This window comes from Mesoplodon bidens (genome assembly GCF_964165515.1).
Source record: "Mesoplodon bidens genome assembly, contig: HAP1_SCAFFOLD_72, whole genome shotgun sequence".
In the NCBI taxonomy this organism is placed as follows: domain Eukaryota; kingdom Metazoa; phylum Chordata; class Mammalia; order Artiodactyla; family Ziphiidae; genus Mesoplodon; species Mesoplodon bidens.
Window position 1 is genome coordinate 1,370,252 of NW_027671438.1, and position 22,289 is coordinate 1,392,540.

General features: G+C 38.4%; 1 long non-coding RNA gene across 1 annotated transcript in view; it reads left to right on the forward strand.

Annotated features, from left to right (window-relative positions):
* The first annotated feature begins 844 nt into the window (after positions 1 to 844).
* LOC308611365 overlaps positions 845 to 22,289 on the forward strand; it is a 36,179-nt gene continuing 14,734 nt past the window's right edge. The window contains exons 1-2 of the long non-coding RNA XR_014014881.1: positions 845 to 1,020; positions 18,119 to 18,245. This is a non-coding gene — a long non-coding RNA (uncharacterized lncRNA). The remainder of the gene's footprint in view (positions 1,021 to 18,118; positions 18,246 to 22,289) is intronic.

Genomic DNA, 22,289 nt, shown 5'->3' on the forward strand with positions numbered 1-22,289 from the left:
AAGCCTGATCCAACTGTGTCTGAAGCTGATATCAGGCTACACGTGTACCTTAGAACATACACAATTTCTGTCCTTCACTAAAAAGGACTACTGGTTAAAATGCTCACATGTGCAAAGATTCTGAAAAATACAAATTTCTGGTTTCCAAGGGTTTACAATAGATCAGAAAGAATAAAATAGAATCATATCAAGTTAGCATTACTCTTCAAAAGTATGCTATTTTTTCTCTCTATCCCTGAAATTATTCAGGATTGTTTGCATATATTCCTTTCTTCCAAGATAGATTGCAGAGAAGAGAGCCTGATCTTCTATTCACCTCCTTTTTCTTAATATCTAGCAAAGCGCTTGTACATGGAAAATAGTCAATAAATTTTTATTGAATTTATCTGAAAAGACAACTAATGGTACTCAGGGATTTATAGTAAATGAGTAGTTTAGATCATGACATCCTATTTTATGTTAAATCACATTTTTTGTCCTCTGGGCCAGGTCTTCATTCAGATTGCTACCACTAGATAATTTGTGTTTTGTTTTGCTTTCTTGAGCAAAGCCATGGCTCAATACTAGACAGAGGCAGCTTTGTGGGGATAGAAGAAGGGGAATTGAGAAAGCCTCCAGGGATTTATGTTTTACAAGGAATATGCTCCATTATCAAAATAACGTTAAATTATCTTGTTCACTTAACTTTAAATTGATAAACCATAAAATTTTAATGAGGAAAAGAGAGAGGAAGATTCACTCCCAATAATCAAAAGTATATGCAATAATAACATCTTGATCATAATCATTGTTTTTGACCTTTCCTAGCTCAAATAACTCAGCCACTTTTACATAGTTGCAGTGTAGAACCATTTTGTCACTAGTTAATTAGAACCAAATGCCCTGACAAGGTCTGATTCTTTCTTTATTCTCAGAGCTGTGAATCTTTTTTCTTCCTGGACCAAACTAAAGTGAACTTCGTTCCTGTCTGATATTTATCCAGCTTCAAAAGTGGAAGCACCTGAAGCTACTTTGTTCAAGGTAAGTGAACTAGATATCTGCAGTTAATATTTATTTCTTTTAAATTTTAATCGATACAGGCATGTGTGGTCTTATATGAGGATGCATATAAAACAATGCTCAAAACAATGCTTTTATTACAGTAGCTAAGATTCACAGAAGGAACTGAAAATGCATGAGTGATATTCAACACCTCTATCTTTTTCTCTTGGGTTATGTCATTCTATAGGATGAAATAATGATGGTTAAAGTTTAATTCGTTTCTATGTTTTTTTTAACAACTTTATTGGAGTATAATTGCTTCACAGTGGTGTGCTAGTTTCTGCTCTATAACAAAGTGAATCAGCTATACGTACACATATATCCCCATATCTCCTCCCTCTTGCGTCTCCCTCCCACCCTCCCTTCCCCACCCCTCTAGGTGGTCACAAAGCACTGAGCTGATCTCCCTGTGCTATGCGGCTGCTTCCCACTAGCTCTCTATTTGACATTTGATAGTGTATATATGTCCATGCCACACTCTCACTTCACCCAGCTTACCCTTCTCCCTCCCTGTGTCCTCAAGTCCATTCTCTACGTCTGTGTCTTTATTCCTGTCCTGCTCCTAGGTTCTTCAGAACCTTTTTTTTTTTTTTTTTAGATTCCATATATATGTGTTAGCATATGGTATTTGTTTTTCTCTTTCTGACTTACTTCACTCTGTATGACAGACTCTAGGTCCATCCACCTCACTACAAATAACTCAATTTCGTTTCTTTTTATGGCTGAGTAATATTCCATTGTATATATGTGCCACATCTTCTTTATCCACTCATCTGTCGATGGACACTTAGGTCACTTCCATGTCCTGGCTATTGTAAATAGAGCTGCAATGAACATTGTGGTACAAGACTCTTTTTGAATTATGGTTTTCTCAGGGTATATGCCCAGTAGTGGGATTGCTGGGCCATATGGTAGTTCTACTTTTAGTTTTTTAAGGAATCTCCATACTGTTCTCCATAGTGGCTGTATCAATTTACATTCCCACCAACAGTGCAAGAAGATTCCCTTTTCTCCACACCCTCTCCAGCATTTCTTGTTTCTAGATTGTTTGATGATGGCCCCTCTGACTGGTGTGAGGTGATACGTCATTGTAGTTTGGATTTGCATTTCTCTAATGATTAGTGATGTTGAGCATCCTTTCATGTGTTTGTTGGCAATCTGTATATCTTCTTTGGAGAAATGTCTATTTAGGTCTTCTCATTTTTGGATGGGGTTGTTTTTTTGATATTGAGCTGCATGAGCTGCTTGTAAACTTTGGAGATTAATCCTTTGTCAGTTGCTTCAAATATTGGCAAATATTTTCTCCCATTCTGAGGGTTGTCTTTTCATCTTGTTTATGGTTTCCTTTGCTGTGCAAAAGCTTTTAAGTTTCATTAGGTCTCATTTGTTTATTTTTGTTTTTATTTCCATTTGTCTAGGAGGTGGGTCAGAAAGGTTCTTGCTGTGATTTATGTCATAGAGTGTTCTGCCTAGGTTTTCCTCCCTTTCTATGGTTTTATTAGATAACTAACATCATAGGTTTTTCATGAGACGGACCCCTGAAATAAGTTTGAATTTCAGCACCGCCATTTGTCAGAGCTGTTAATTGTAGACAAGTCACTTACCTTTGCCAGCCTGTTTTCTCATCTGTTCCTCATGGAGTTGCTGTGAGGACCAAGTATTCTAATGTACGTGAGGTCAAAGGACAATGGTAGTAGTAGCAAGAGCTACAGATTAGCTGGAGTAGTAATTCTGTACAAGCTTTCCCTATATCCTCCCTAGGAAACTTGATGTAAAGGCAATTCCATTTTTCCCCAATGTTGAATGGGCCATATGGCTGGCTAGGCCCCCTCTTTCTTCACATTCCGCCTGTGTCCCTCAGGGATGTGTATGCGGTTGAACTGGTATCCTTCCAGGATGGAGGGAAACTGTTCTTCAGTTCAGGGTACCCCTCTAGGAAACATGAGAATGACAAATAATAAAAAAGAACCAGCCCCAAATGCTGTCAAATTGTGAGTACAAAACTAATGTTGGTTTTCATGTCGCTGAATTTTTTGTTAAAGGAATTAAATTCTAACAAAACTAGCTTTGGTCAAAGAAGTTGACCCAATTTCATACAAGAAATAAGGATGTTACTGGGAATTGAACAGTTTATTGCTAGAATAATAAAGACGACAAGAGGAAGAATTATGGTCTCTTTTGTTCTCTCTTGAATCCCAGCTAGTAAAGTTGTGCCTGGACTATAAGAGGTGCTCAGTATATAATTATTGAATAAATGAGTGAATGCTGCTAAAAAAAATTAACAGGTGGACTTGGGCTGATTTTTAAGCATGATAAGTGTGCCATGTAAAATAAACTAGATAGAAGCAACATAGTTAAGCCAGGAAGCTGAAATTCCTCTTCTCTGAAGATCTCTAAGAGTAGGTTCAACTCCCATTTCTCCAAGATCCTGTCAGTTTACCTTTTGAAAAGAGGATAGGCCAGATATATTCTGAGGTTGAAAGGCTCTAGAACTCTCATGGGAAGTTCCATATATGTGTGAAAGGTCTTTCATCATCTTGGAACTTGGAGAGCTTTGCCAGGCACCACAAATATTTATCCACAGTTAGTCTTTTACCCCCAATCATGCCTTAAGACAGATTTTCCTGCTACAGATCCATTTTGTTTCTGACACTCATTTGTTGCAAGCCACCAGTTACCTGTGTGTGCAGGTGATAATGACCCCAGTGATATTTATTCATAGTTCACTTTTCCTTCACAGAAAGCAGGAAACAGTTCCTCATTAGTATCTGGGCCATATGTAAATAGCTGAATGACATTGTTGCTTTCTGTCCGCAAAGGAGAGAAATTTTGCTCAGGGTTTCACAGATAATACTGATTTTTTTGTGTCCCAGATCATGTTCAGGATATCATCATACATTGTGGTTCTACTTTCCTTTTGAAAATAATGTAGTAGATCAAAGTACTTATTTCTTTTATGTGAATAATACCTTATTCATTTAAACTCCTAATATGAAACAAGAATATTTATTAAAAGATTTCATGGAAATTTGGGGTAGAAAACAGTGCTCGTTTTATAAGCAATTGGAAATCAAATGGTAATTATTTTGAGAAAGAACTTTCTTATTACCATGGTGGGCTACTGACAATTGTTTAGGATAAGCTAACTAATTTAATAATTAAGTGACTATATTTGTTGCCCAAATCTCTGAAAATGGACAGGTTTCATGTTAAATGGTCTAATGTATATGAAGCCAAAGCACAATTTTTGTTGTTTTTCTGGTTTGATTACTTAATAGATACAGTACCAGAAACAAACCACAGCCTAGAAGCCCCCATCATAGCTAGAATACATCTCAGGAAGACATAATTGGAAGATAAGTTTGAACCAATGAAACCCACAGAGCAGAAAGATACCATTACAGATTTAAAGATCATATATCTTATACACTTTAAGATAAAGTTGATGAATCTGAAGGACCCAGATCAGTAAAACCAATTTAGTCACATTGCATATGTAAAGAAAAGACAATGGGTCTAGTGAAACTAAGATGACTAACATAGCAAAAGACTTCAGTGCTCTCTAGTTTGCTTTGAAGGTATAATTTATGAAGATGCTTTAAGGTCATATGTAATACAAATGACAGTATTTCTAGAGATATATTTGTGCTCTGTAGGATTCATGAGTAATAATGCCTGGAGCACTCCAACAAAGGTAGTTGCATGAATTAATGGAGCAATCTGGGCATCAGTCCAATAAAAATGTTGGCTGAATGCTTTCTTGGGGGGAAAAGATGCTGAGAACAGGAGAGTTATAAGCAATTGATGCTGGTTAAATAGAACATCTTCCTTACTCTTTTCAGCTTGCTTCTGAACTAAGTCAGCTGTGTGTCTTTGAGAGAGGAAGAAGAAGACTTTAAGGGGCAAGTTTACTTTAATGCAAAGAGTCAATTTTCAAGTAACGTACTTCTTTTTGGGTAGACTGACCTGAGTATGAAAACCCAGGCTTACTAGCAAGCCCTTAGTTATAAAGTCTCTGCATTTAATGCTGATATCTCAGCTTTATGCTGCACACTTCCTATAAGATCAAAGTACAATATGTAATTCTCAATTTCAATGCAACTACATATTTGAATAAATTTATTTTGTGTTGGGAACAGTGGGAAGAAATGGAGTCAGTTAACCAGGTCTAATAGGAAGAGTTCCCTTCTCTCTTGGCTTGAGGTCTTCCATGGGGACATAAAGAAATAAAAACTCTAGGCTCATAAGAACTTCTGTGTCCCACTTGCCAATCAAAAATAGAAGGCAACTGGTTGTCTTTAAGTGATTGGTAGTGGGCATGGAAGAAAAGAGCATGCTGTGGAATAGCTGGGCTGGGTGGAGTGTCACATGCTTTTTAGAATTGGTCTGAAGGTCACTCTCTCCATTTATAGCCATGGAATGGATGGAGACCAAATTCAGTGTCAGAATGTTTGAAATCCATCCTTATTCTATAACTTTCTAGCCATGTTACTCAGGGCAGGTGGCTTAACTTCTCTGAGGAGAAGTTTAACTTTTTAAATTTACACAATTGGAAAAATAAAACTCTCCTCTGTGTCTTACAATCATTTCCTGAGACGCTATTGAAATAATGTATGCAGATGTGTTTTGCTGGTTGAGGAGAACTATGCCATTGTGAAGTGTGGACATTATTATTCTCTCTAATGGAAAGCTCCCTGAGGGTTTACACCGTTCATAAACCTCTTCCAGCTGCCTACTTTATTTCCCAAACCCTCCTCCTTTGGCTCTTCTTGTTGTTCTAATTACATCCAGGAGGACAACTCCATTAGGAATTAATGAGCTTTAGTACCTTCATTTGCCATCTGCTCCCCTCCCCCTTTTGACAAATGAAGGTGTGTCTCAGCCTCAAGACCTTATGTTGACTGTAGCCAGGCAGATGTAGCCAGCGTGATTCAGATGAGAAAGATTCTTTATTCCATGGTACCAAGGTCACATTTGGATTTGGTGCTGCTTTTGGAAGCCAGATGGCGACTGGAAGGTGAGAAGAGCCTCTGTTTAGAGCCCTGCTATGGAACACACTGGCCCCACTGGCATTCATTTATTCAAGCAGGCATTTATTCATTCAATTAACATTTACTGTGTCTGTTATATGCCAGACACTGTGCTAGATGGCAAGGATATAAAGTTGAATGAGACGGACTCTTTTCCTTGAATTGCTCACAGCCTACTGGAGGAGATAAATACATGTATCCAGGTAACTATAGTGCAATATTTGATGTGCTCTAATAGTCCTATAGCACTGAGTCTAGGTTCAGATATAGGGAAAGTTAGAAGAGCTGAATTGCTCTCACAATTGGGGCTTTTCAGAGAAAGGACTGTCTTCTCAGTTGCCTCCATGTCTATTAGCAAAAGGAACTGGTTTGTGGACCAGTAAGTATCTAGTTGATAACCCCCAATTGCACATCTCTCTTTTCCTTTATTCCTATGTCTGCTGTGTCCAGTTTGGGAATCACCTAGGACATAACTGCAATACTGGAAAGATTTGCAAATGTAGAGAATAATAATCTCCCCATCTCTATTTATAATAACTGTGTACCATCTATTGTTTAATGAAGAGGGTGGTAATTAGGGTCCTAATAGATAACAGATGGCACACAAAACTGTTACAAGGGTGTGAGTACAGCCCCATAGGAGGGATTGTGCAGGAATCTGGGGCTAGGAGCAGCTGAGCTGAGACAATCTCTATGTCCAAAGGGAAGAAGAGAGGGATCAGTTTCAGGACCGCAGCAGATAAAGGACCCCTGGAGAATTGGTCTTCTTGAGAGGTACAGTAACCTTCAGTAAAAGGTCATAGTTAGCCCACTTGGAGGCTATCTAGCAGGGAGAAAGCCAGGGAAACAAATCCCCTGCCTTCACTTTCCTCCTCCCTCCCTCACATCTCTCTGATGCTCTCCATGGCCCAGACCCAGCTAGAAGTCTCAGGGGCTGGGATCCTGTCAACCTCACCCTTCCAGTTCACCAGAGAAGGGTGGAGAGGGGACCTGGGAGGGCAAACAGAAGATAACCACCCAGGAGAGATCAGGATCCTCACCTGTAACATGACTGTGTAAGAATGTAGACTTGCCTGCCCCCAAAAGTTATGTTAATTATGTATATATGCGTATATATATGTGTGTGTGTGTGTATATATATATAACATAACTTTTTATGCACATTTTATTATGCCTATATATACACATATATATGCACATATATACATGTGTGTTTTCTTAAAATAATAGCACACAAGTTCTGTACAGTAAGTCCCCTACATACAAACCTTCAAGTTGTGAACTTTCAAAGATGCAAACATGCATTCGCATGTCCAATCACGTAAGTTCAAGTGTCTGGGGTAAATTGTCACGTGCATGCATCTTCTACGAGTGGTTGTGCTTTTGTGTAGTTTACAGAACTGTATAGAGGACAGTAGTACAGTATCTTTATTTCAAGCCCAGGCTGTCCAGAAGCAAGCGTAAAAGCGTAGGTAAAGTAGCTGGTACTACTGTACTTTTCAGAGTACTGTACTGTAAGATTAAAAATGTTTTCTTTATTTTTTCTGTTTGTTTTGTATGTATTATTTGTGTGAAAAGTATTATAAACCTATTTCAGTCCCGTACTATATAGCCGAGTTGTTAGTTGGGTACCTAGGCTAACTTTGTTGGATTTGCAAACAATTTGGACTTAAGGAACGCGTTCTCGGAATGGAACTCATTTGTATGTAGGGGACTTATTGTTTAACTTTCTTACTTGAGGTGCTTTACCAAACACTCTTTTTCTTTCCTTTTTTAAAATACTTTCTTAGTTATGGAAAATGTCAAACACACACATACATAATAAATCCCTAGATGCCCATTATTTTGCTTTAGTACTTATCAATTCATGACCAATCTTGTTTCATCATGCTCGCGTCCAATCTTCATAATCCTATGATTTTGAAATACATCCCATGTTTGGCTTTTGTTAGGCCAAAGGCATGTTAAAGCTATTTTTTAAAATGAATCCCCTTTCTCAATCACAAATTAAGCATATATTTTTAAGAGCTGAATCATAGGCAGTAATTAATATATTTTAAAAGGTCAGTCAGCCTCTCTTAACCCTAGATTGTTTTAAAATGATAAATGATTGCAAAACACAATGAATAACATGATTTATATAACTGTTTACTGTGTTATAGTGTAAAAATACTGGCTTATACCTTTTTTTACCTCTTTTTCTTTTCATTGTTTGGTAGTTAACTAAATTCCTAAATGACGATTTCTTCCGTTTTATTTATCCCCCACCCCTATATTGGGAACCTATCATGGGGTACCATTCAGTATATAGAACATTGTTCCCCTCTGATTTGTAATGTCCCATCTTCCATATATCAGATTTCAATACATGCATGGGCCTGTGTTGGGCACCTCTTTTTATTCTGTTGGTTTATTATTTTTTAAATCATTGTGGCAACATCATACTTTATAATATACTATAAAGTATCACTTTATAATAATTCTTCATATCTGGCGTTTGGAGTCTTTGGACGTATCCTAGCCTTTCTTGGCCCGCTCTTCCATATAAATAGGTTCAGCTTGTCAAACTCCATGGGGAAAAAATCCTATTGGTATATGGCAGTTGATTTCTAAAATGATCTGAACTATAAAACATATTTGTTGAGAACTTTGAAAGTTTTCTAGAAGTTTATGAACTGAAGGCTTCATGAGGCTTAAGACAAGCAGGAATAAAATATGATTTTCTCTTTGTGCATGTGAAGGCTTGATTAAAAGAAAAAGAATATATTTTTGTAATATTTGTGTGTCAAGCATAGGATCCATATCTTTTTGTTTAATGTAGTTTTCTACTCACTTTAAGATCTTTCTTTGCAATATGGGCTCTCAGTGACTAAAAAGGCAAGGTTGAGAAGAAATGAGAAATGATTGACAGAAGACCTCAAGAGCTCAATGGTCTCAAAAAATATGCACCATGGACCCAAGGGGCAATGCATAGAAGGAATATATTAATTGGCTGGTGATTTGAAGATATTAATGATGAAGACCATGGCTGCAATACAGCTGAGCCACCAGTCATTTAAAAATGTAGGATCTGAATGCTTAGGAATTGTATTAGTTATCTGTTTGCTGAGTAACAAATGAGTGGCTTAAAACAACCCAGGTTTTATGGGTCCGGAGTCCAGGCACTGGGTCCTGTGCTTGGGGTCTCACCAGGCTCTGATAAACGTGTTGGGTGGACCACATTTTCATGTGGACATCAGCCTTGGGGGGAATGCACTTCCATGCTCATTCAGGTCATTGGCAGAATTCATATCCTGGTTGCTCCAAGACTGGGGTCCCCAGCTTTTTGCTGATTGTCACTGGAGGCCACCCCAGATCCTAGAGGCAATGCAGTTCCTCCCTGTGGGCTTCTTCGGTGTGGCTGCTTGCTTCAGCCAGCAAGGAGGGTCTCTGGCCTGTAGAAGGCCCGGTGCCTCTTTTATGAGCTTTCACCTGATTAAGGCCACACAGGATAATCTCCTTTTTGATTTACCCTTTTGACTTGGGACCTTTATAACATCTGCCAAACCCCTTCACCTTTGCCATACTCAATTGTTTAGAAAAAAGTCACAGGTCCTGTCTATGCTCAGAGGGAGTTGGTGATCATACAAGGTGTCAACACCAGGCGGACAGAGTCATAGGGCCACGCTAGAGGCTCTTTGCATAGGGCTAAAATAAAATGGCAGAAAAATTGTCATCTGTGGTCACAGTTCTGGCCACCTGGTTCTTTAAAAGGAAAGGGCGTTTCTGGGATGAGACCTGCAGAGGCAGAGGTGTTAGGGTGATGTGGGTGCAGCCCGTTTTGCCTTGTGTTTGTGAGAAGCAGAAGGAACACACATTGGCCTCCCCGAGCTTTCAGGGTATCTGTGCTGTAGGGCTTGGGAGCTTGCTGTGGGCTGTCTCCCCTTCAGAGCAGTAGATGTGGGGACGCAGACACGTGGCTCTGACAGGCAGGCAACACGGATCTCCTTGCAGTCAGCAGCCCAGGAAAGAGTTAAGCCTTGGCTTTTGTTCCTGAGCTAGGAGATTTTGATTAGATGCTTAATTGCTATTGGAACCTCGTGTGTAGGGTACACGCTTAGCGACCTGAGACAGTCAGAGACCGAATTTAGTACCTACTCTTAGGCCTGCTCCCAAGGACGAGAAGAAAAGGAGTTGTGAGGTACATTGTTGGCACAAACGCTGGGTGAACAATCACCTTCCTGGCCCAGCAGCAGTTTCCTGGTGCAGGTGATTCTGTGGCATTTGTGCTGTACAGCTCCCTTCACCTTTCTGGCCCCAGCCTGCAAAAAAATTCTGGCACAGCAGGGAATTAGTGCCTAACGGCAAGAGAAAAGGAAATTAGCATTTCCTAACAGCTAACCAAACACAAAAGCGTCCCCCAGCCTTGCACGGAACACCTCTGACCATCCATCCCTCTATGGCCAAGCCCTGCACCTTACAATTTGTGCTTAATTATACAGGAAAAGAGAAATCTGTTTCTCTGGGAGAGCCTCTGAGAACCTGTTGGGGAAAGCTTTCAATTTTAATTACAGAAGAAATACTGGCTGAGGCAATGGTGAAAAGGAATTACCTTTCCTTTTCTTCTGATTTTGCAAAACAGCTGGCAGCAGACACTGGCACATAGAAGGTGTGTAGGAAATGTGGGTCCAATAACTGAATAAATATGTGAATGAAAAAACAAGTGTGAAACACTTACACAAGAATATTCTTCTTTCAAAAGAATAATGAAAAATAATTTCATTCAATAAGAGTCATTCTTAGTTACTGATACATGACTCAGTAGTTCCCATTCAATTTAAAATGTTCCATTTTTTTCTGATACTTAACAAGTCATTAATTGAATGTTGCTCACTTTTAAGGCCAATCTGTGAGACATTATTTATCCTGTCTACTCTAAAGTTCCAGCATCAACGCAGGCGGGGCTTCACCATGTACTGATCATGGGACCTTGGCCTCTCATTGCCTCAGTTTTCTCATTTGTAACATGGGTATAATAATAGGCTTAATTCATAGGCCTATGAGGAGGAAAACCTCATATATATTTGTGTGTGTCTATATATATGTATTTAAACAGTGTCTTAGAATAGTGTCTGGCACATGATAAGCATTACAGAGTATTGACTGCTGCTCCTAGTACTGTTATTATGAGAACTAGCTGTTGAGAATAATCCTTCATATACTGGTTTATTCCACTCAAGATAAAGGAAACTAATAGAATATTAGAAATCAGATTAAACACAGAAAGCCAGTAAAATATACCAAGACAGAAGATGATGAGAGTGTAAAAGCATAGAAGAAAAAAAAAAACGGTTTTTGTTTTTCTTTTTCTTTTTTAAAGAAGGAAAAAGCCTAGAAATAGGACAAAAACTATTCGTTGGCTATACTGACATGGAGATCGCTGGTGACCTCCATAAGTAAAATTTCAGGACAGTGGGCAAAGAGATTACGGTGAGAGAAGTCAGATGGATGTAACTTATAGAGTAAATGGGACATGAGGAAATGGAAACAATATATGAAGATAACAATTTTGAAAAGTTCAGACATGAATTGGCTAAAGAAGATATGCAGGGATTAGGGGAGGAGGGAGGCTTTCATGTTGCACGTATAGTTTTTAACATTTTAAGTTGGAGTTACTAGTCTAGAATGAGGTTGAATTTTGGCAAGAATCATTCATAAGGAGTAGATGGGTTGTAGAAAATGCAGTGCTGTGAAGTACTTGAGAAGATGAGAAGAAATGAAATGCTATCTGTAGTGCACATGGACTTTTAACTTTAACTCCTGTAGTAAAAGGGAATACAAAGATCAATGCAAATGCTAATGGATTAATGGATTTGGCAGTGGACTATTATGCATACCATAATGTCCTTTTTCTATTCCAGGATTTCATCCAAAACATCACATTACCTTTAGTTGCCATGTTTCCTGAGGCTCCTCTTGGGTTTGATAACTTCTCATATTTTCCTTGGATGACCTTGACAATTTTGAGTAGTTAGTTTCTTGTAGGATACCCACTACTAGAATTTGTTTGATGCATTTTTCATGATAATATTGGGATTATGTGTTTTGGGGAGGAAGACCACAGAGTAGAAGGGTCATTCTGTAAGATCACATCAAGTGTACGAAGTATCAATATGCATTATGAATGCTGAGGTCGACCTTGATCACCAGGCTGAGGTAGTGTTTTTCAGGTTTCTCCATCGTACGATTACTGTTTTCCCATTTTCATGCTGTACTTTTTGGAAGGAAGTCAATATGCTCAGCCCACAACTAAGGAATAGGGAGTTATGCTTCAGATGGAGTACTACATAAACTATCTGGAATTCCTTTGCACTGGAGATTTATCTATTCTCCTGCATTTATTTATGTATCCAATTATTTATTTATATCAGAAGAACTCAAGGATTTTTATTTTATACTTTGGGTTATAATCTAATTCTACTTTAGTTACTTTGTTCCTCAAATTGCTCTAGTCCTGACCCTTGTGAACTCTTTTCAGTTGGCTCTTGTGCCACTCTGAGGTATCCCCATCCTATATATTTTTTTGGAACTTTCTGACACTATAAGATGGTCTTGTCTATAAATCTTGTATATTTACTGCCCTAGTCCTAGAATCAGCTATTTCTTCAAGGATAACTAGGTCTTTTTAGTGGAGAACGGTATTAGACAGGAGGATCTGGGTGTGGGGTGTACTAATTGCTGCTTGGATGTCATTGCTTCTAGATCTTGTCAGCTGACAGAGCAAAGAGATAATATGTGTGTACATGACCCATGTATAGGCACATATCTATAAGTATCTCTCTACATAACCATGTGTATTAAGGTAATATGAAGCAATATTAAGCTAAACATGAACGTATATTGATGTTTCCAACTGTAATCTGTTACCACATAGATCATCTTAGCCTCATCTCTTGCTTATCTTTAAATTTCAACTCCAGCAAAACACTTGGCTTTTAGAAGTATGAAAATCAAATTGTAGCAACTTTGGGAAGCCACATCATCTAGCAGAATAATTCTTAAAGGGCAAGGTGTATATCATCAAATTTTAACTTACAGTCAGCAGTACTTTTTAACATCAGTAGGCCTCCAGACCTCTGCTTCCAAGAAGATGAAGTAGCCCATTTCTCCCAGGTTCTCCCACTTAAAACTAAAACCTTGAACATAACAACAAACAAACATAGGAAGACGCTGAAAGGTGGAAATGAGAAGGCAGACTTAACTAGGGACTTTGGGACTTGAGGAATAACATGGTGATGAGTCCCCTGTGTTTCCTGTTGCTTCCCATACATCCTGGAGAGGCTATTACAGGAACCCCCAATCAATAACCACCAACAGAACAACAGACAAAAAAGCTTCCGAAAAAAACACAAAACCCTGTTCCCCCTAGCCAAAGTATGAGGAAAGGGGTTGCTAAAGACAGAAGACCATTTGGGCAATAATATACACACTACTCGAGCCAAGTGCCAGTGGAATATACACAGTACTCGAGCCAAGTGCCAGTGGAATATTGCACCCATCCCCTATGTCCTGTCGTTTCAGTTGGGCCAAGGTAGGATTTGATCTTCCACACCACCCCACTCCTGCCCTCCAGAAGAGCCAGCGCTCTGATTCCCCACCAGGGTTGTTTCAGTGTGGTCCAGTGGTGAGCTGAGCCTCCACCCCTTTCCATTAGCAAACAGACTTTAAAAGGTGGTGCCTGACAGGCTAGTTAACACTGGGCTGCCCTCACACAGTCGTGGGGTCCAATGGTGGGACTTAGCCTCCGTCTCTCCCTGACATCAATAAGAATAGGATGTTACAGGTTGGAGGGAGTAGGCACCCCACTAACCGCCAACACATGGTGTCAGTGAGACCCAGTGGGGTGCTGAATCCCCATAACCATCCTGAGGCAGTAAGACAGAATGAGATGGCACAAGCAGGGCTAGTTGTTAGTTCTCTTCCTCTTACCTTGGTGTCAGTGGGGCAAGCACGTAGCTGACCCTCTACCCACACCCGGCATCAACAAGAAGCAATGAAGTGGGAGGAAGGACAGCAAACACTTCACTTCTCCCCTCCCCTGGTGTCAAGAAATCTACTGGGGAGATGAACTTCCACTCCTACTAAAAGGCAACACAATGATATTAATGTTCCCACTTTTGAGGGGAAGGTGTCAGAAAGGCCAATAGGAGCTGAACTTCTACTTGATCTGTCTTCAGTGAGACAATGTAAGTGCCCACTTTTGCTGGGGTATCGTCAGTAGGGCCCAATGGAAATCTGTACGTAACCTCCCAGTCCTCATACTACGCCTCAAATAGGATGACTTCCTTCTAAAAAGTAATAATAAAATTAAAATGGATACACAGTCATATAATAACTCACAATGTTGAGAATACAATGGAAAAATACTTATGACACCAAGAACCAGGAAATCACAGAATAAATGAGAAAGGACAATAAACATACACCAACACTGAGATAAAACTTCTGTTGAAATGATCAGACAAGGATTTTAAATAAGCTGTCACATAAGTGCTTCAATTAGCAATTATGTGTTCCTTGGCAGAAATGGGAAAAATAGAAAATGTAAACAAAGAACTAGAAGCTATAACAATAAAAACAAATGAGAACAGTAGAACTGAAAACTATAACAATCAAAAAACTTTGCTCAAGAGTAGAGTGGAGATTATAAAGCATAGAATCATGAACTTAGAAGAGATCAATACAGTGTACCACATGTACAGAGAAAAATAGACTGAGGGGTAAAGATGGGAGAAAGAACAGGATCTCAAGAACCTGTAAACAGTAACAAAAGCACTAACATTCGTATCATCAAAGTTCCAGAATGAAAAAAGAGAGCAAGTAGGACTGACAAAGTATTCAAAGAAATCATGACTAAAAAGTTCACAATTTTTTAGAAAACATAAACACAAATTCAAGAATCTGAACAAACCCAAAGAGGAAAAACGCAAAGATATCCTTGCCAAGACGCGTCATAACTAAACTTCTGATAAGTAGAGACAAAAAAAATCTTGAAAGTGGACAGGAAGAAATGATGCATTACTTATTGAGAAACACCAATTCCAATGACAGCATATTTCTTGTCTAAAACTCTGGAGTCAGAAGCATTGACATAACATTTTTCAAGTGCTAAAAAAAAGAACACTCAGCCACAAATTCACGCTTTCTATATCCACTTTCTTGTTTGACTTACGTTAATGGACTACTAACTCATCTTTCTATATCCGGGACTGCCATCACCCTTCTCCAAAAATCTAGTCACAGCATTTCCAGAGTGATCTTTCTGAAAATGAAACAACTTTTTCTTATAAAAATACCTGATTGTGTTATGAAACTTTTCTCTCTTCTAAGTTACCAGTTAAAATCCTTCAATGGATTCCCATCTTTCTTGGAGTAAAATCTCACATCCAAACTCTCTTTGTCCTTTTGGGCTGCTGTAAGATTATGGTGCAGGTTGGGTGGCTCATAAACAACAGGCATTTTTTTCTCACAGTTCTGGAGGCTGCAAGTGCAAGAATAGGGTGGCAGTATGGTCAGATGAGGGCCCTCTTCTGAGTCACAGACTTCTCATGGTAACCTCACATGGCAGAAGAGCTTCGGGAGCTCTGGGGCGTCTCTTGTATAAGAGCACTAATACCATAATCATTTCCCAAAGGCCCCACCTACTAATACTATAACCTCTGGAAATTAAGATTTCAACGTATAAATTTGGAGGGGAACACAAAGACTACACCACAGCACTTCCTATACATACATGGACCATTCATGGTCTGGCTTCTACCACCCTCTCCATTGTCTTCTTTTCTTACACTCCAGTGAGCATTTCTTTTTTTTTTTTTTTTTTTTTGCGGTACGCGGGCCTCTCCCTGTTGTGGCCTCTCCCGTTGCAGAGCACAGGCTCCGGACGTGCAGGCTCAGCAGCCATGGCTCACGGGCCCAGCCGCTCCGTGGCATGTGGGATCTTCCCAGACCAGGGCACGAACCCGTGTCCCCAGCATCGGCAGGCGGACTCTCAACCACTGCGCCACCAGGGAAGCCCCAGTGACATTTCTTATACTGATTATGAATGGAACTCCTTTCTGGACTGATCCTTAACCATTCATTTTCTGGCAAACATGAATTTATCTTCTCTTTTCCTCAAAAATTCACCCTTCCTTCATGTTACATATCCATTTCCATTGCCTTCTACAGGAAGCCCTACTGATATCCCCCATATACTACTGTCCACAGCATGAATTAAGGTCTTACCGTGTCTTCCTATAGCACTCTGTAATAATTTTTACGGTAACTATGGATTTTCTTATTTGAGTCTCACAATACATTGACTTCTAGGTGGCACGATAATGATTTTAGTAACAGTAACACTGGTGCCTAGTTTAACCCATGGCCTATTTTAGGTGTTCAATAAATGTTTGTTGAATGAGTGAATGAATGAATGAATGGTCAGTTTGAAATCTTAATCATGTTACTTTTCAAAAATCTGTTAAAAAGATACCCACAGTTTTCCAGAAGATTAGGGACTTAGGATCTTCAACTTGATTTAATAGAGGAAATTTTTACTCATACATCATGCTTAAATACCTCAAAGTAAAACCATTAACCCAGGAATTTAAGGTTACCATTTGGACTTGCAAGCCAATAATTAATATCTCCTGCCCCCACTGTATTAGATGGTTTCAATGCTCCACTCATATCTCCCCAGCACTCATCATTCCAGTATATGCTGATAGACTCATGCTACCACCTGCAATTATCCACCTTAGGGCAACCAGAAATGTACAGGAGTTAATGTATCTGGGTGTAGCTTTCAACCAAGGACAGAGGGGACTGGAAGATAAGTACTTCAAGTTTCTCACCAATTCTTGGGATAACTCTGAGACATGTTCTATAGAGTTTCACAGAACTCCCCTGAAGTACTGGCAGCAGTTTCCTGCAGGAGTAATTGATTCAGTAATGCACCTCTGTTGGCTTCCTTCCATGCCTCCATTCTCAATTCCCACTCCACTTCTGAGTTTTCTGGAAGCACCTCCCAGATGCACAGTTGGCATTCAAATTATTGCCTCAGGTTCTGCTTCTAGGGGAATTCAATTTATAGCCTCCTAACAATCCAGTGCTCCTTACAGAGCCATCACTGGTACAAGTACCAAGGCATGGCACATTATGTATCACCCCTCCTAAATCCTAATATTTTGAAACAGATAGGAAAGAGCACGACCTTGAAGAGAAAAATCGTTTCTATGAGAATAGCCAATGGACAAAGGGAAGGAGAGACAGTGCCATTTGTTTTCCATTAATGAGAGTGTGAAATTTATGGGCAGATGGTCTAACAGGTGTGACTATAATTTGAGGAGCCTGCTCCCTTGGTTACAGAAGACTGCTATTGTTATTATTATGGAAGCACAACCTCATGACTTTATTGCTTCACTTGATGTAGCCTTTTCCTTTACCCTTAAATCTTTCTACATCACTGAATTGCAGCCAATAGATTTATTTTCTCCCTATGGCTCCATAACAAAAAAAAGACACACATGTGCACACACACACACACACACACAGAGTTTTGTGTATGCCAGTGCTAGAAAAGACAAGCTCATGGTGCATGTATGCGATGGATATTGTACATTACAGGTCCCTGTGAGATAGTCTTCTGCAGGTTCGTATGTTTATTTTATGAATAATTAACTTTAGTAAAGTTAATTTCCTGAAGATCTTGATGAAGACTGAAGAAAGGAAGTAAATTTTAAAGAAAAAGACTTAGAAACTTGCCCTTTTTGCCCTCTCTTTGTGTCTTAATGAACAAAGGATAACTGGGCCTTTTTGAAGTCTTTGCTTGAGTTGAAGACACAAAATGCAACCTGTACTCTTATCATAATATGTTCAGTTTATGAGTACACAAACTTATAAACTGTGAATTTCCCTAAAGTTATTAAACCATGTAGAAGATGTTTGCTGGGACATTTACTTAAAACCAAACAATTGAGGTCTATATGTCCAAATAATTTCCTTCTCTCTTGCTGTCTCCATTTCAGTTTCCTGAGTTTCTGGGAAGGCCTTGTTTCCCCAAAGGAACGATTTCTGGTAGAATTCTGGAAGTCTGACCCAAGAAAAATAATCCAGTATAGCCAATGAATTGAAGACAAGAAGGTTTCCAATCAGGTAGGAACATTTAATCTCATACATTACAATCACCTTAAATAAGGTGTGCTGATAGCTGGATATGATATAACTGCTTGGAAAAAGATGCATATCTAACCTACCCCACAAGGAAGTTGTTCTCAATTCCCTTAGAGGTTGTGATGTTTATCAGAGAGTGCCTTGGGGGAAAATGAATACAATAACAGTATGATGCTTTTTTTTTTTCATTTTTAGCTCATTGTTGCCAAGTACACTTGGTTATCTTGGTGCCTGTGGTTTAATCCCAGCAGGTTAGACATGTGGAACAGCACATTAACCCTTTTTAGTATTTTCTCACAAGACAAATCATTTTTATAGGTTGTCTCCATGGTCTTCTAGTTGCTTATCAAAATTAAGCATCATGTCTTCTAAGTGAGTAATAGCCCCAGTCAGTGTGAGGAAATCAGCTTGGTTCTTATTGGGGCACAAATTCTTGGTCTTGGCACAAAGTGGGTTCACATAGGGAGTTAGAAGGAGAAGAATGGGGCATGCGAAAGGGGAGTTCTGTGTTCTCATTTACCTATGCATGTTGAAACTCCACTAACAGTTTTATTTTCATTAGCAATTTGTGATAAAAACTTAGGGTAAAGGGAATAATGAAGCTGTGCCATTATATGGCAGGACAAAAGATAGTAGTGACATCAAAGTCAGGGCCTATCCATCTCATTTGCAGTTATATACTCAGTGTTTAGCCTAGCATTTGACCCCTCATCAGTATTCAATAAGAAGATGCGTGTTGAATGATTTAGGGATGAATTAATGAATGAAAAAAGTTAATATGGTCGAAAATGTGTTTTATCCTTGTATTTTCGTGTGTTGACTTCTGTATTTCAAGACCCAGCACTGTAACTGACACATAGAATATAAGCAATAAAATTTGCTGAAAGAATGAATGAGTCCCCACAATTCTAAGAATAATTTTAAGACCAACACAGACCCCATATCTACCATGGTCTATGACAGAAGTATCCAGAGATGAAAGCCTGATCTCAGCTAGTGGTAGAGCTGACAGAATTTATCTAGTTTTAATAATTTACAGCTCATCCCATTACATCTAGGCATAGTACCTACGTGAGCCATACAATTAAATGTGGACTGAAAAAAAATGCACAACCTAAAAGTTGAGAATTATGTTTTATTTGGAGGACATACTGAGGACTTAAATCAGGAGACAACCTCTCAGATAGCTCTGAGGGACTGTTCCGAAGAGGTAAGGGAGGGCACAGGATATTTAGGGGTTCTTGCAAAAAAAAAAAAAAAACCCAGGTAGTTGGAACATCAAAAGATTACTGTTAATTAAAGAAACTAGACATCTTAATTAAATAAATTTAGCACTTTTCTATATATGGTGAGATGCAAGAATCTGGTCTCATGGAAATCATTCCCTTGATATGCACTTTAATTATCTAGGGCCAGTATCCTGTTTTCTCCATCCTGAATCCCCTCAGGGTGCAGCATTGGGGGTGGCTTCAGTGGCTGATGGCTTGATGGCTATAACATCCTTTGTACTGATACCGCAGGCTACATTCTTTGTCCACGTAAATGACTTGAATATGGATAGTAAATCTGTGGATTTGCAAAACGTAATTCTTGGAGCATTTTTAGAAGGACAAAGTTAAGGGCAATTTCAGAAGCACTAGCAGCTAAAATTGCTATTTATACTTTTCCACCGGTAGGTAGTAATCTGTTGTTGCTATCTTCAGTATTCCCAAGGGATAACAAAAGCCATTTAATTCTAGAAAGAAATGTAAAATTTAGCACAATGCAACTTCCATAAAACCAAACACACAAACACACACCCAACTCTCGCAGATATGAAGTAATAATCTAAAATAGAATCCTGGAACTAATTGCAAAAAAAGAGCAAATGTACTCATATTGGATTTTATTCTTTTATTAATGTTTGAGATATATATATATATATATATATAGGTATTTATTAATAAAATTCAGAGTTGCTATATGGAGAAATAGCTTTGTACCAATATTGTCTTTGTGTGTGTTTATCAGTAATGTATGAGATTGCCTCCTATGCTCCTTTTCCTTTATTCTCTTGCAGGCAGTAGATGTAGTTATCAGTTGTTTTTAAAATTTCTAGGCAGCCAAAGGGCTAGTATCACTTAAATAAAGAAGGCAAATTGTCCTAAAGTAGGAACAATTTTCCTTCATTATGGAACATAAAGTCCTCCTATGAAGGGGGAAGAATTTCATAGCTAAAAGCTTTCAACTGCAGAAGATGTATGAGTAACTATGTATGTTGTTTCAAAGTGGACTCTCTATAATTAATGTCTAGGGGTTATCTTTGGTATATAATGGATTTTGATTTTTTAAATATTATTAGATAATCTACAAAAGAATATATTTAATTGTATGTAAGTTATGAGAAATAATAAAAACTCCTGCAAACACACCACCAAAACTAAGAACTAGAATCAAAACTGCTGAGTCTTCTCTCTGTTCTCTACCCTGATCCCACCTTCCTGCTTTCACCAAAGAAATCACTCTGATCTTGGCTTTATGTTGAACATCCACATAATTTTTATCTGATTTTGCTTATTATTGAGATTTATAAAATTGATATCATACTTTAGTCTTCTGTGCTTGCTTTTTTTACTCAACATTATGTTTCTAAGGTTCATCCACTTTACTTTAACTAGTGTTCATTCATTTGTACTACTGTATAATATTTTATTGTATAAATACAAGAAAATGTGTTTATTATTCTATTAATGATATTTGGGTTGTTTGGGGCCTATTACGGACAGTACTTCCATGAACATTTATTTTAATGTTTCCTGGTACACATGTGCAAGATTTAACATAAGTAAAAGAGTAGACATACTAAGAGTAGAATTGCTGAGTTGTAGGGAATTCAAATATTCAACTTTAAAAATGCATGTCAAAATGTCTTCCAAAGTTATGGAATCAATTTTCAGCCCTTTTGCTCTATAGCTTCACCAGTTAGAATGGCCATTCTAGTCTTTTGTTCCTTGTATTAGTCTGCTCAGGTTGTCCTAGCAAAATACCTCAGATTCAGTGGCTTAAAAAACAAGAGATTTATCTTCTCACAGTTCTGGAGGCTGGAAGTCCAGGCTCAAGATGTTGGCAGTTTTGGGTCCTCCTGAGGCCTCTGTCCTTGACTTGCAGATGACCACTGCTTCCTTGCTGTGTCCTCACATGGCCTTTTCTCTGTGTGTATACATCCCTCTTATCTCTTTCTCTTCTTACAAGGACACCAGTCATATCAGTTAGGGCCCCACCATTATGACCTCATTCAACCATAATTATGTTTTTAAAGTCCCTGTCTCCAAACAGCCACATTGGGAGATGGGGCATCCACATACGAATTTTAGGGAACACAATTCAGTCCATAACAATTTTAATTTGTATTTCTCTAATTACTGATAGGCTGAGAATCCTTTCATTTGTTTAACAGTTGCCTATGTTTCCTATTCTGTGAAGTCCAGAGAATATCTTTTGTCCATTTTTCTACTGTTTATCTTTTTCTTACTTATTTGTATTGTTTTTTAAATACAAGCAAATAATCTTTGGTCGGCTATATATGACACAAATAAGTTATTTCATACCTTCTAACATTTTTAATGTTGTCTTGTGATAAATAGCGGCTCTCAATTTTAATGAAATCAAATTTATCTTTTAGCTTAGTGTCTTTTTGTTCTACTTAAAATGTCCTTCCCTAGTTTAATGCTACCCAGATATAGTATATTTTCTTCTGAAAGTTCTAGTGTATCTTTGTTTTATATTCAAGCCATTAATGCACTTACAATCGACTTGTCTGTATTATCCAATTTCTTTGTTTTCTTATGAATAATTAAGTTTTCCAGGACCATTTTGGGATGAATGGATTTTTTAGGTGTGTCTGAGCTGTTCTTGACCATTCACATAAATTTCAGAATTGGCAATCCTGTAAAACCTCTATTAAGTATTTTTATTGTAATTGTATTGACTATATAAATTAAGTTGGGGAAAAATTATACCATTATGATGAGTCTTTTCAATCCATAA